This window comes from Helianthus annuus, chromosome 12 (genome assembly GCF_002127325.2).
Source record: "Helianthus annuus cultivar XRQ/B chromosome 12, HanXRQr2.0-SUNRISE, whole genome shotgun sequence".
Classification (NCBI taxonomy): Eukaryota; Viridiplantae; Streptophyta; class Magnoliopsida; order Asterales; family Asteraceae; genus Helianthus; species Helianthus annuus.
The window spans coordinates 31,518,622-31,529,630 of record NC_035444.2 but is presented as its reverse complement, the minus strand read 5'-3'; the positions used below and the strand labels follow the sequence as shown (position 1 = coordinate 31,529,630).

The 11,009-nt window shown below is 33.9% G+C and overlaps 2 long non-coding RNA genes across 5 annotated transcripts; both read left to right on the top strand.

Moving 5' to 3' along the window:
- Positions 1 to 7,057: 7,057 nt before the first annotated feature.
- On the top strand, positions 7,058 to 9,307 carry LOC110896529. 3 transcript variants are annotated; one of them, XR_004874710.1, is made up of 5 exons: positions 7,058 to 7,207; positions 7,401 to 7,575; positions 7,726 to 7,753; positions 7,902 to 7,988; positions 9,222 to 9,307. It is a non-coding gene; the product is annotated as an uncharacterized LOC110896529 (long non-coding RNA). The 3 variants fall into 3 exon arrangements; XR_004874709.1 differs by having other exon boundaries at positions 7,058 to 7,287; XR_002567967.2 differs by lacking the exon at positions 7,058 to 7,207 and having other exon boundaries at positions 7,308 to 7,575.
- Positions 9,308 to 9,391: 84 nt separating this feature from the next.
- Positions 9,392 to 10,870, top strand: LOC118484850. Of its 2 annotated transcripts, XR_004874712.1 has the most exons (3): positions 9,392 to 9,440; positions 9,631 to 10,141; positions 10,657 to 10,870. It is a non-coding gene; the product is annotated as an uncharacterized LOC118484850 (long non-coding RNA). The 2 variants fall into 2 exon arrangements; XR_004874711.1 differs by having other exon boundaries at positions 9,398 to 10,141.
- The last annotated feature ends 139 nt before the right edge of the window (positions 10,871 to 11,009 follow it).

Below are 11,009 nucleotides of genomic sequence, written 5' to 3'. Positions count from 1 at the left end.
AATAAGAAACAATCGGACACATTTTTGGAGTCTAGCAATGGTTGTCGCGGTTCACGACGGAGTCCTCCAAGTGTTTAGGAGCGGATTTTGGTGATCTGTGAAAGTTGGGTCAAGTGGTCAAAGTTCGATCAACTCGGGTCAAAATAGTTCAACACATAGATTGAGGCAAGTGTACGTGTTAAACATGTTCTTCAGGAAGGTATAATCACGGGCTCATATGTTTGGATGATGTAAATTTGTGTGTGTATAGGTTATTTTTTCTCGGGTAAAATTCCTAAGAAGGCTAAGAATTCATAGGATTTCATGTGACAATCAATAAAATTAAGGGTAGGGGTATAAGTGTAAATTAGAAAATTATTCAATTATAATAAAGTACCATTTTCTTTTGTAAAGTAAAACACTATATACCATTTATTATTAAGGTAAGGATCAAATAGTAAGTTTATTTTGGCTATGAAAGATAGAAAGCAATAGGATTAGGACATGTCGCAAAATTTAAAATAAAGAGGAATGGTATTTTAGTCAATCTTATCCTTTCTTCTTCCTTCTTCTCCCCAGTAACTTCAAAACCCACCATTTTCAAAATCCACCATCTTCAACCATTTCTTCACTTTCTATCTCAATAATCACTACATTATAGTGCGATTTTCGTCACCAATCAATAATTCAAACACCCGATCAACGTGTTTTTCAGTTTTTTTTGAAGAAAACCCAGTTTAATTTCATACAAAATCTCGTTTTTCCTGTGATTTTGAAGATAATCACTCGATCCGTTTGATTCGATCACTGATAAGTGTTTCTATCATTCAAATTTCATCAATCGTTGAAGAACCCGACTTCGATTCATGTAAGAAATTCCTTAACTTCATTTTAACGGTCTGGGTTTTTGATTTAGTTGTTGCGTTTTACGATCTTGACGGGGGTCCGGGGGCAGCGCCCCTGGTAGCAGGGTCCCAGGGGCGGCAGCCCCTGGCGGGGTCCAAGGGGCAGAGCCCCTGGCTGGGGTTGAGCTGCATTGACAGTTCACAGCACAGACAAAACTATTGTCCTGGTTCAATGCGTTTTAGAGAGAACACTTTCGTTGGTGTTTTTAGGCAATTGCGTTTTAGAACTAAGACATTTTTATGTGTTTTCTGGCCATTGCGTTTTAGAAAAACACATTTTTGAAGTGTTTTTAGTCATTGCGTTTTAGGTAAAACACATTTTTAGGTGTTTTCAGTCCATTGCGTTTTACAGAGAACGCTTTATTTTGTTTTTTTAGGCCATTGCGTTTTAGAAATGAGACATTTTTAAGTGTTTTCTAGCCATTGCGTTTTATAAATAAGACATTTCTTTATGTTTTTGGTGCATTGCGTTTTAGGTAAAACACATTTTTATGTGTTTTCAGTCCATTGCGTTTTAGAAAACAGACATTTTAAGTGTTTTCTGACTATTGCGTTTTAGAAATAAGACATGTGTTTGTGTTTTTGGTGCATTGCGTTTTAGGTAAAAACACATTTTTATGTGTTTTCATTCCATTGCGTTTTAGAAACTACACTTTCTTTTGAATTTTTAGGCTATTGCGTTTTAGAATTAAGACATTTCTTTGTGTTTTCTGGCCATTGCGTTTTACAAATAAGACATTTCTTTGTGTTTTTGGTGCATTGCGTTTTAGAAAAATGTCATTTTTTAGGTTTTTTTTCCATTGCGTTTTACGCAACTGGGTTTTTTCATTGCGTTTTACGCAACTAGGTTTTCAATTTTTTTTTTGAAAATATAGCAATAGTATACTCGTTTTAAAGATAAAAAACGCTCGTTTTTTTGGTGCAATTTTTATAAAAAAATAATGTCGTATGAAAGAGTTATTAACGTTTAAAAAATGGGGGGGGGGATTGGAGAAGAGAGAAACTATTACCTTGGATTGACTAGAATGCCCCTGAAAAAGCTCACGCGCCTCTTTTCTTCCTTTCAATTTCCCTCATTTAATCTTAGCCCTTGATTAAGTAAATGGATGGTCAAGATCACTTCCTAGCCTTCTTAGCCAAATAAACTTGCTATTATATCCCCACCCTTTATTATTATATGCAAAATTTTCACTAGATTTTTCACTACTTGATGTTTAGCTTGTAGATTTTAGAATTTTTGTTTATGCCACTGCGTCTTTCTACGTATCATTGTGTCTTTTCTATATTTGTGTAATTGTGTCTTTTTTGCGACTTATTGTGTCTTTTTTTCTTCGACATTGTGTTATATTTTTCGTCATTGTGTTTTATTTTTCATTTGACATTGTGTTATGTTTTGCGATCCATTATGTATTTGTACACTTCTTATTTTTAGAGGAACTTTTCATAAATAACTTTACCCATGCTAACAAATAAAAACTTGATTATTTTCGTGTTATACCAGTACCGTGTTTTGGGTTGCCTCACCAACTCTTATAGTAGTTTCCCTCGAGATATATGAATCTTTATAGATAAAGATACTAGGTTAGAACCCGTGTGTACACGCGGTTTAACAAATGAGGGGTGGTTTTATTTTGTTTAATTTTAAAAATATAGTTAACAATATATAGGATAGTTTAAAAGTACAAAATATAAATCAAATTTCATTAAAAATCTCCTTGTACACCACATTTGTTGTCTTACTTGTAACATTTCCATCCTCATCTAATATAAGTAACTTCACACCAGCTCTGCTTTTTACCCTTGACAATGCGACATAAAGTTGGCCATGTGTGAAAACGGGATATTTCAAATACAATCCAACATTCGATAGAGATTGTCCTTGGCTTTTGTTTATTGTCATTGCAAAACATACTAATAATGGAAATTGGCGTCGTTGAAACTTGACTGAATTTTTTTGTCAGATGGTATTAAAGTAATTCGTGGAATATATGTTTTCGTACCGGTGTTTCCTCCGGATATAATTTCAGCTTCAATAACACGTTTTGCAAGTTTAGTAATCCGTAATCTTGTACCGTTGCATAAAACATTTTGTTGATCAATGTTACGCAACAACATTACTGGGACACCCACTTTAAGTATTAATCGATGATTAGGCAATCCTGATATTTTAAGACCATTAAGAACGTCAGGTGAGTATAAGTTTGCGTGTGACGGATTCTTAGCCTGGTCAGTATAACATATACTATCAGAGCTCAAATACTCAACTTCTTCGCCCGGGAAAAATGCAAGCAATTTTTCATTAATTTCGTGTACGACTTAATTTGTATGTGCAAGTATGGCTCTTTCTGCAAAATAATCTTGATTTTTATAAAGTTGAAGCAGAGAAGGGTATACAAAGTCGATTAAACTCGACAAAGGATCCACCGAGTTCTTCATTAGCAGGTCTTCAGGAATATCTATGGTTACTTCACAGTCATCAATAAGTCAAAACTAACCAAATATTATAAATAGGGACAAAAATATCCTTCAAAATAATATAAATTCAACATACCATAAAAAAGAACCAACATAAAATTCCCTAGTTTTGGTTGTAAATAAAAGCATAAGAACCTTTGGAAAAAAAGTGTTATTGTTTTGAAGTTGAAAGTAGGCAGACTACTTTTCAATTTTGGGAATCAAGAGTTTGTCTTTTGATTGAGCCTTGACATCATCTTCTGGTTGACTTTTTCGACTTTTTATTGGAGTAAATGAAGACGAATTTTGTAGATCATAACAATCTTCCAAAGTACGTTTGAGATCAAGATTACTCTTCATAATCTCGTTATTGTTGGGCAGCGATGTTGTATCACTTTGTGACGACAAAGCAGTTTGGGGGAGATTCATTGAGCTATTTTTTTCAACCTGTCACGTTTAACTATTGGCTAGCACTATGTAAATTGTATGAATTTGCTGGATTATATGTTCAGAAGATACACACTTAATCATTTTTTACTCTATCTGATCCAATTAGCAGTTTTGTAATTTTGATGAAACTCCACCATCTTTAATAGCATTAAATGATGACAACTCAAAACCATATGTTGGGCCTATGAAGTTGTTGCACTTTCTAATAGTTGTTTCAAAATTGAAGGTCAGCACATATTTGGTGTCAAAATGTTTAAACTTTGGATTACTTTCATCAACTCGGGGTTTAAAAACTGTATAGCATTCATTTTCTTCAAACATTTTTTCATGTCTTTATACAGTGGCTTGTACTTTAGTCCCTGACATTATAATGAAAAATAATGTATGTTAAAAAAACTTGAAAAATCCTTAAGTAAATACGTATAAACTAATTAAAGTTGTTAAAGACGTACCTTTTCATCCATGAGCACCATCTCAATAGCCCATATCTCACCAACCTTTTTGGGATTTGGTTTTCTCCAAAGCCTAAGTACTTTTACCTTTATCGAAAAGCTGTTGTTTTGCCATCAATATCATTCAAATAGATTAGACTTCTCCCTTCCATCTCTGATTGTTTAGAATGATTAAGTCTACTATTTAGAGTTAAATGCTTGGTTGGTCCCTGTGGTTTGCAAAAATTTCATACTTGGTCCTAGTGGTTTACTAATTACACGCGTGGTCCCAAAAGTTGTCAAAAATGAACTCGGTTGGTCCCCTGACCTAACCTCTGTTAAATTTCTCAGCTAAAACACCCCATGTGCTTGGCACATGAGGGTAGTTTGGTCATTTCCTGGTTCTCCCACCCCACCCCCTTATTCTTCCTCATACCACCACCACCATCTCATTTCCTCCACTTAATAACCACCACCACTGACCACCTCTGCCACCACTCCTACCTTCGATAGCTGGCCACTACCTCCGATACAGAACATGATTGGAATTAAAAAAAAAGGTATGTATGCTCAACATTTGGCTTTAAATGCCTTTAATTTCCTGGTGTTGCGATTAAAAAGACCTTTTCATATGCTGGATTTGAGCAGCAACCCAAAAAAGTTCTTAAATCCAAAGATATTACTATTGATTAAAAAGACCTTTTCATTTAACAGACTTTCAGATCCACTCACCCGAAGTGTCGGTGATTGAAATGGATTCGTCGGCCGCTAATTCTCCTTAGACTTAAGAAAACCCAGCTACTGCTTCACATTTTTGTCATAAGATTATGAAATCTCTAGTACATTTAGTTTCAATGCAAATTATAATTGAAAATTGCTTAAAGTTGCTAAATGTGACAATTTATTTAGTAGAAACCTTTGTGTTCTTAGATGTGGGTGATGACAGATATAAGAGAATACATTGTGATTGGTGAGGACGAGTTGCAGGTCCAATTTGTTTCAGATTAGGTTAATGGGTTTTTAATCATGTTCTGATTTGGGGAAAGTTTTGAACTCGAAGATACGTTGTTTTCGTTTTCTGGTGGTGGTGGTGTTGTTGATGCAAGCTTCTAACATCGCCGTTGTTAGAGAAATTGAGAATTTTATTGAAGAAGCGAAAATCAGAGGTGAGGAGGTAGGATGTGGAGGACCAGAGGTGGTGGCCGGCTATCGGAGGTAGGAGTGGTGGCAGAGGTGATCTGGTGGTGGTTATTAAGTGGAAGAGATGAGATGGTGGTGGTGGTTTGAGGAAGTAGAAGGGGGTGGGGTGGGAGAACCAGGAAATGACCAAACTACCCTAATGTGCCAAGCACATGGGTGTTTTAACTGAGAAATTTAACAGAGGTTAGGTCAAGGGACCAACCGAGTTCATTTTTGACAACTTTTTGGACCACGCGTGTAATTAGTAAACCACTAGGACCAAGTATGGAATTTTTACAAACCACAGGGACCAACCAAACATTTAACTCTACTATTTATAAGGTAAAGATGTATAAACAGATAATATTTTTTTTGGGTTATCATGAATTTTTAAAACTGATTTTATAATAACTTTAGATAAAACTGATTTTATCTAGAATTTTATAAAAACTGATTTTATAATAACTTTTTAGATAAAATTGATTTTATCTAGAATTTTTAAATTAAAAACTGATTTATGTAGAATTTCATAAAACTGATTTTATAATAAATTTAGATAAATTGATTTTATCTAGAATTCATAACAACTTTAGATAAAACTAATGGTTCAAATTAATCCATATATCTACTTTAACAGATACAGTATATTATTTAATTTAATAAATACTATTCAATAACAATAAATATGTAACCATGATGACCTTTTTTTTTTAAAAAAAAAAAGTGCAGTTTTACTTCAAAAGTTGTTAATTTTTTTGCCAAACGTATTGTTAAGAAAATAAAGTCTAAAAATAATACAAATATTAATATCCAAAACGTTTCACAAAATATTCAATGGGTCCTGCTATTACACATTTATACCCTAAAATCTTCTAGATGTTACATTTTTATAGTTAAATTAGAAGTTTTTGTTATAATTTAAAAAATACAATGTTTTGCATAAATTCAAATACCCTATGGTAGCGTTTGACATGAAGAAATAGAATGTGGAATGGAATTAATCATTATTAGAGATTAAAGACAACCCGAGTTGCTCTATTCACAAGTAAATGGATCAAAATTTCAACTTGTAAATACAAAAAAGTAGAAACCACAATGCCATTTACTAACCGTAATTTCTGGTGTTCTTGTTTCAAGCCATCAAGTTCAATCTGCAGATCGGGTAATTTTTCCACATCAGCACGTATCCTCTTCAACTCTTGACCAGACTTCTCAATAACTGTTCGATGATACGCTTGAAAGAAAAAAAAGGGTCAAACAACATCAAAAGCGAAACTTACTATAATGCTTGCAACCACTCAGCGTATCATCAAATCCACATCAGCGTATTGGCTGGGATGTTGTTCATCCGGCTGTGAAGGTATAAGATCTGATTCGTTTTGTTCAGACTTATAGATCTGCCACACAGCCAACGCAACCGCTCGCCGCCATAGTTCAGGCTATTACCATCGTACACCACCACATCTGCCGCCGTGGACCAGTTGGGTGTCGCCATTGCCATTGAACCGGTTGTTTTTTCTTCACCCAGACGAATCAGGGTCGCCACTGCCATTGAACAGCTTGTTTTTTCTTCACCTAGACGAATCGGAACTATACGATTGAGGATTTTGGAATTAGGGTTTGTAGATAGAAGTTGAGAAGGGAAAGAGGGATATCTATTATCTATATTAAAACAAAACATTTTAGTGCCACTTGGCATTATCTTAAACCTATTAGTGCCACCTGTCATCTAAATATTCCTCACAATTCTCATTTGAGCGGCAACACGTCCATTCACTTCCTCTGCTTCTCTACCGCCTCTGTATTTAGGTTGTAACGCTCATAAAGACTTTTCAAGTTTCCATAATTTTTTGAAATCACCAAATCCCTTTCTCTCTCTAAATTTTTTGGTAATCTCTTCTTTTCTCTGTGATTTTTTTTTCCGATCCATCACCAAATCCCTTTCTCTCTCTAAATTTTTTTTCCGATCTCATCTGTTTCTATCTATTATTGTTGGTGGTAGTGATGGTGGTTTATGGTCTCTGGTCCTCGGTGTTAGCAACGACGGCTAGGGTTTTTAAGCGAGATATGAACGACGTTTGTTCCAGTTAGGGTTCCGACGATCGACAACTTGTGGGTTGCTGAGATGACAGAGATGGTGGTTGGAGCTATATCAGCTAGGGTTTCCGGCAAAGAAGGTAAGGACCAACATCTCACTCTTCTGATTCCTATTTCATTTCCTAGATGTTATTTGTATATATATTGTTTATTTCATATTATTCGATCGATCGCCGTAGTATTTGTGCATCTGAAACCCTAACTTAGGTTTTGACTTTGTTGTGATTCAGGAAACGCAGCGGTTACTCAGCGAACCAGGTGAAGTTGTTTTTCTTTTTGTAATTTTTTTGTATGTATGTTTATTTGATTTTGTGCTTTTGGAATTTTGGTGACTGAATCAGTGTGAGCCTGTGTTGTTATTTGGAAGTGTGTTTGTGTTTATTGTTTTTGATTTTGGTTGGTGTAGCTCAGGGGATAAGCGTGTCGCCTTCCGAAGATAATATGCATTATTTTAATGTTATGATCCTTGGTCCAACGCAGTCTCCTTATGAAGGTGATCTAACTTTAATTGCATTTTCAGTTTTAGTTTATTTATTATTTGTATGTTGCTTAATATGTTTAAAATGATATTTGTAGAAGAATGATATCCTTGTATAAAATTATGTTTAGGATGAATAACATTAAAGAAGTTGCCTCTCTTGAACTTAGATAGATATCATACCTATTCGGATACTGGTGGGATTCTTTAACAACCTTGGAGTGGAGTTAAATTTGTACTCACTAGCAAGCTTATGATTCAGCATATGTGTTATGTGATCAGGTTGATTGTAGTGGAATTAAGTTAGTGTGATGCATTGGTGTGGTTGTTTGATTTATTTTGGTTTTTTGATGGTTATGATTTTGGTTTTGGTTTGGAAACAAAGAATCAAACAAACCACACAAATAGTTATGAAACCGGAATCAAGTACCTTACTGTTAGCATCTGAATATCTGCATTGCAGATCAAAAGTTAAAAAGAATCCATACCAGAGTGTGAACGGGATGGGTTGACCCACTGATAAGGTGGAGTCATATCAGTTATAGAGTGTGAACGGGATGAGTGGAAAAAGAAGCGAATACATGGTTATACTTTTAATAATACGCAGGCCGAAAAGCTCTTTGTAATAGTTTTCTCATAAATCGAGGGGTTGTGATTGGAATTTGTATAAAATTAACCACCATCCTTTCATCAAGCATTCGACATGTAGGCTTCAAGTGAAAAACAATTTATAGTTTAGTACTTTATTGTTACTATTTTTCATTTTTTTACGTTAGGGAGCTCTCCATACATACTAACTTATTATTTAACATGCATTTCTTTCCTGAATGTGATTGACTTACTCTTAGTGTTAACTGTTAACAGTGCTTTTGATTACTTGTGAGATGTTTTCTAGAGTTCGTTGGCGTTTTTCTATTATTTAGCTGACAATTTAGGCTTTAAGAATTTCTGTGTAATTTTATTACATTGATAGTTTTGTTTGCGGTAATACAAGGAGGAGTGTATCGTATTGAAACGGTAAAGGAGGGTGTGTTGGATCAGATTGTGTTTATGTTTTCTTTCCAGATCTTACATTTAGATTGTGGTGTTGTTGGTTATGTTAGTGTTATACATTTTAGTGTTGTTGATGCGTGTTCAGCGTAGATCGGATTGTATATATGTTTGTTCTGGATCGTACTTTAGATTGTGGTGTGTGATTTGATCCATATGTTCCTTTCAAATGGGATCTCACAATAGGTTTCTTGGCAGCCGCTTATTTTAACAAGAATTCTTGAAAGACAACAATCTACTGGATCTTTCGACAATCATAACTCCAAAATCAGAGCACAGGCAAGCAAATTTTTATGACGTTTGATTTGCATAATATCATTTATTTCTGCCTTTGCATCGATCATTTTCGTTAAAGTTTATCGATATTGCAGGTCAAGGCGTCAAAGGCAAAACAACAGAGAAAAGTGGTTTCAGCAGGTGTTTGCCCTTAAACCTTTGGTGAATAAATTAATTTTCATAACTGACTTTTAATTAAGAAAGCTGCATGTAGAGTTCATTTTTTTTTTTTTTGGGTTTTTGCTCCTGGTGATTGCTCATAAATGTTGAATTCAAATTCTTGAAGTTGCTTTGTTAAATTGGAGGTTTTTTTGGTTTTTTGGACTTGCAGCCTAACCAGAGGTGGTGGATGAATAATGTTCTTTTAAGTGGTACATACTGTCATTCACCTTATCAGTACTAAAGATTTGGGTTTACTTATTAGTTTAATCAAGGGGATTTAGAAAAAAAGATTCATACTAACTCTAAGAAAGCAGAAAAGGACCAGAGACAACCTGTAATTTTTTAGCGATTTGTATTTCATGAACTTTTATATTATTCATTTAGGTTGTGTGATTAAGAAAAGTTTTTTATATCTATTTAGGTTGTACCATTTTGAGCTCTGAAGGATAGTGTATTAATGAATGTTAAGGATAGTGTATTCATGAATGTTACCATTAAAAGCATAACTGTTGTTGCATATACCAAAATTGGTTTACATTTTCATGTTAAAGTTTGCTAATGATTAAAACTTTTATGTGTTCCTTTTTCTAATTTGGGGACAATCTCCATTATCCAAGCAAAGCGTCCGATCTAATGGCGATGAAGTAAGAAACAAAAGAAGAAATTTTGTCATCATCAAGGTATGTTTTTATTTCTCATTTATTGCATCTACACTGTGAATAAGTTTCTTGCAATAGAACTGTCCTATCTATCTTTCATTTACAATTTTTGAATATTTATTCATGCACCCTTTATAAAAATTGGAAGAAACTATAGTCGGACTAAAATAAGATTTTACTACTCATTGATAGATGGAATATAAACAACCCCACTCGAATTTTAGATCTTAAAATTAACTCATCATATTTGAGCATTGAATTGAAGACATATGACCCTACATTAAGCTACATGTTGCAAGTATGGTTTTTTAATATTAAACTTTTCATATAATCCTGAACTTTTTAATATTATCCATGGTTGACCTTTTCTGTGCAGGCAAGACTAGCACATATAAGTTATTGATTGATTGTTGTTTAAATCCAGCTCTTCCAACTCAAATGAGATTCTTGATTCTTTTACTAAACAAGAATAGCACATATAAGTTATTGATTGATTGTTGTTCTGACTCTATTATTTTTCTATTGTCTGTGTATAGTTTATGAACAAAAGGGAAATGTGTGCAAGAGCTAAGGACGGTTGTTATCTACTAGCTTTCCTAATACATGTGTTTCTTTTTTTTCTTTTTATGTTGTATAACAGTAGTACTATAGAAATTGTCTTATATATGAGACTGAAAAACATGATATATTCACGAGAGATTGAAAAGTTTAAGTATGTTGTTGAAGAGTGCTATGGTAAATGTTTGAGTCTTCATGGGAGTTGCCTAAATAGGTATTTAAAAGCCATTTAGGATTTACCTACCTAGCAAACATAATAATCAATTAAAAATTGCTATAAAATCATTTGTACAATAACATCTCAATACCTATAAAAAATAATCAAAACATA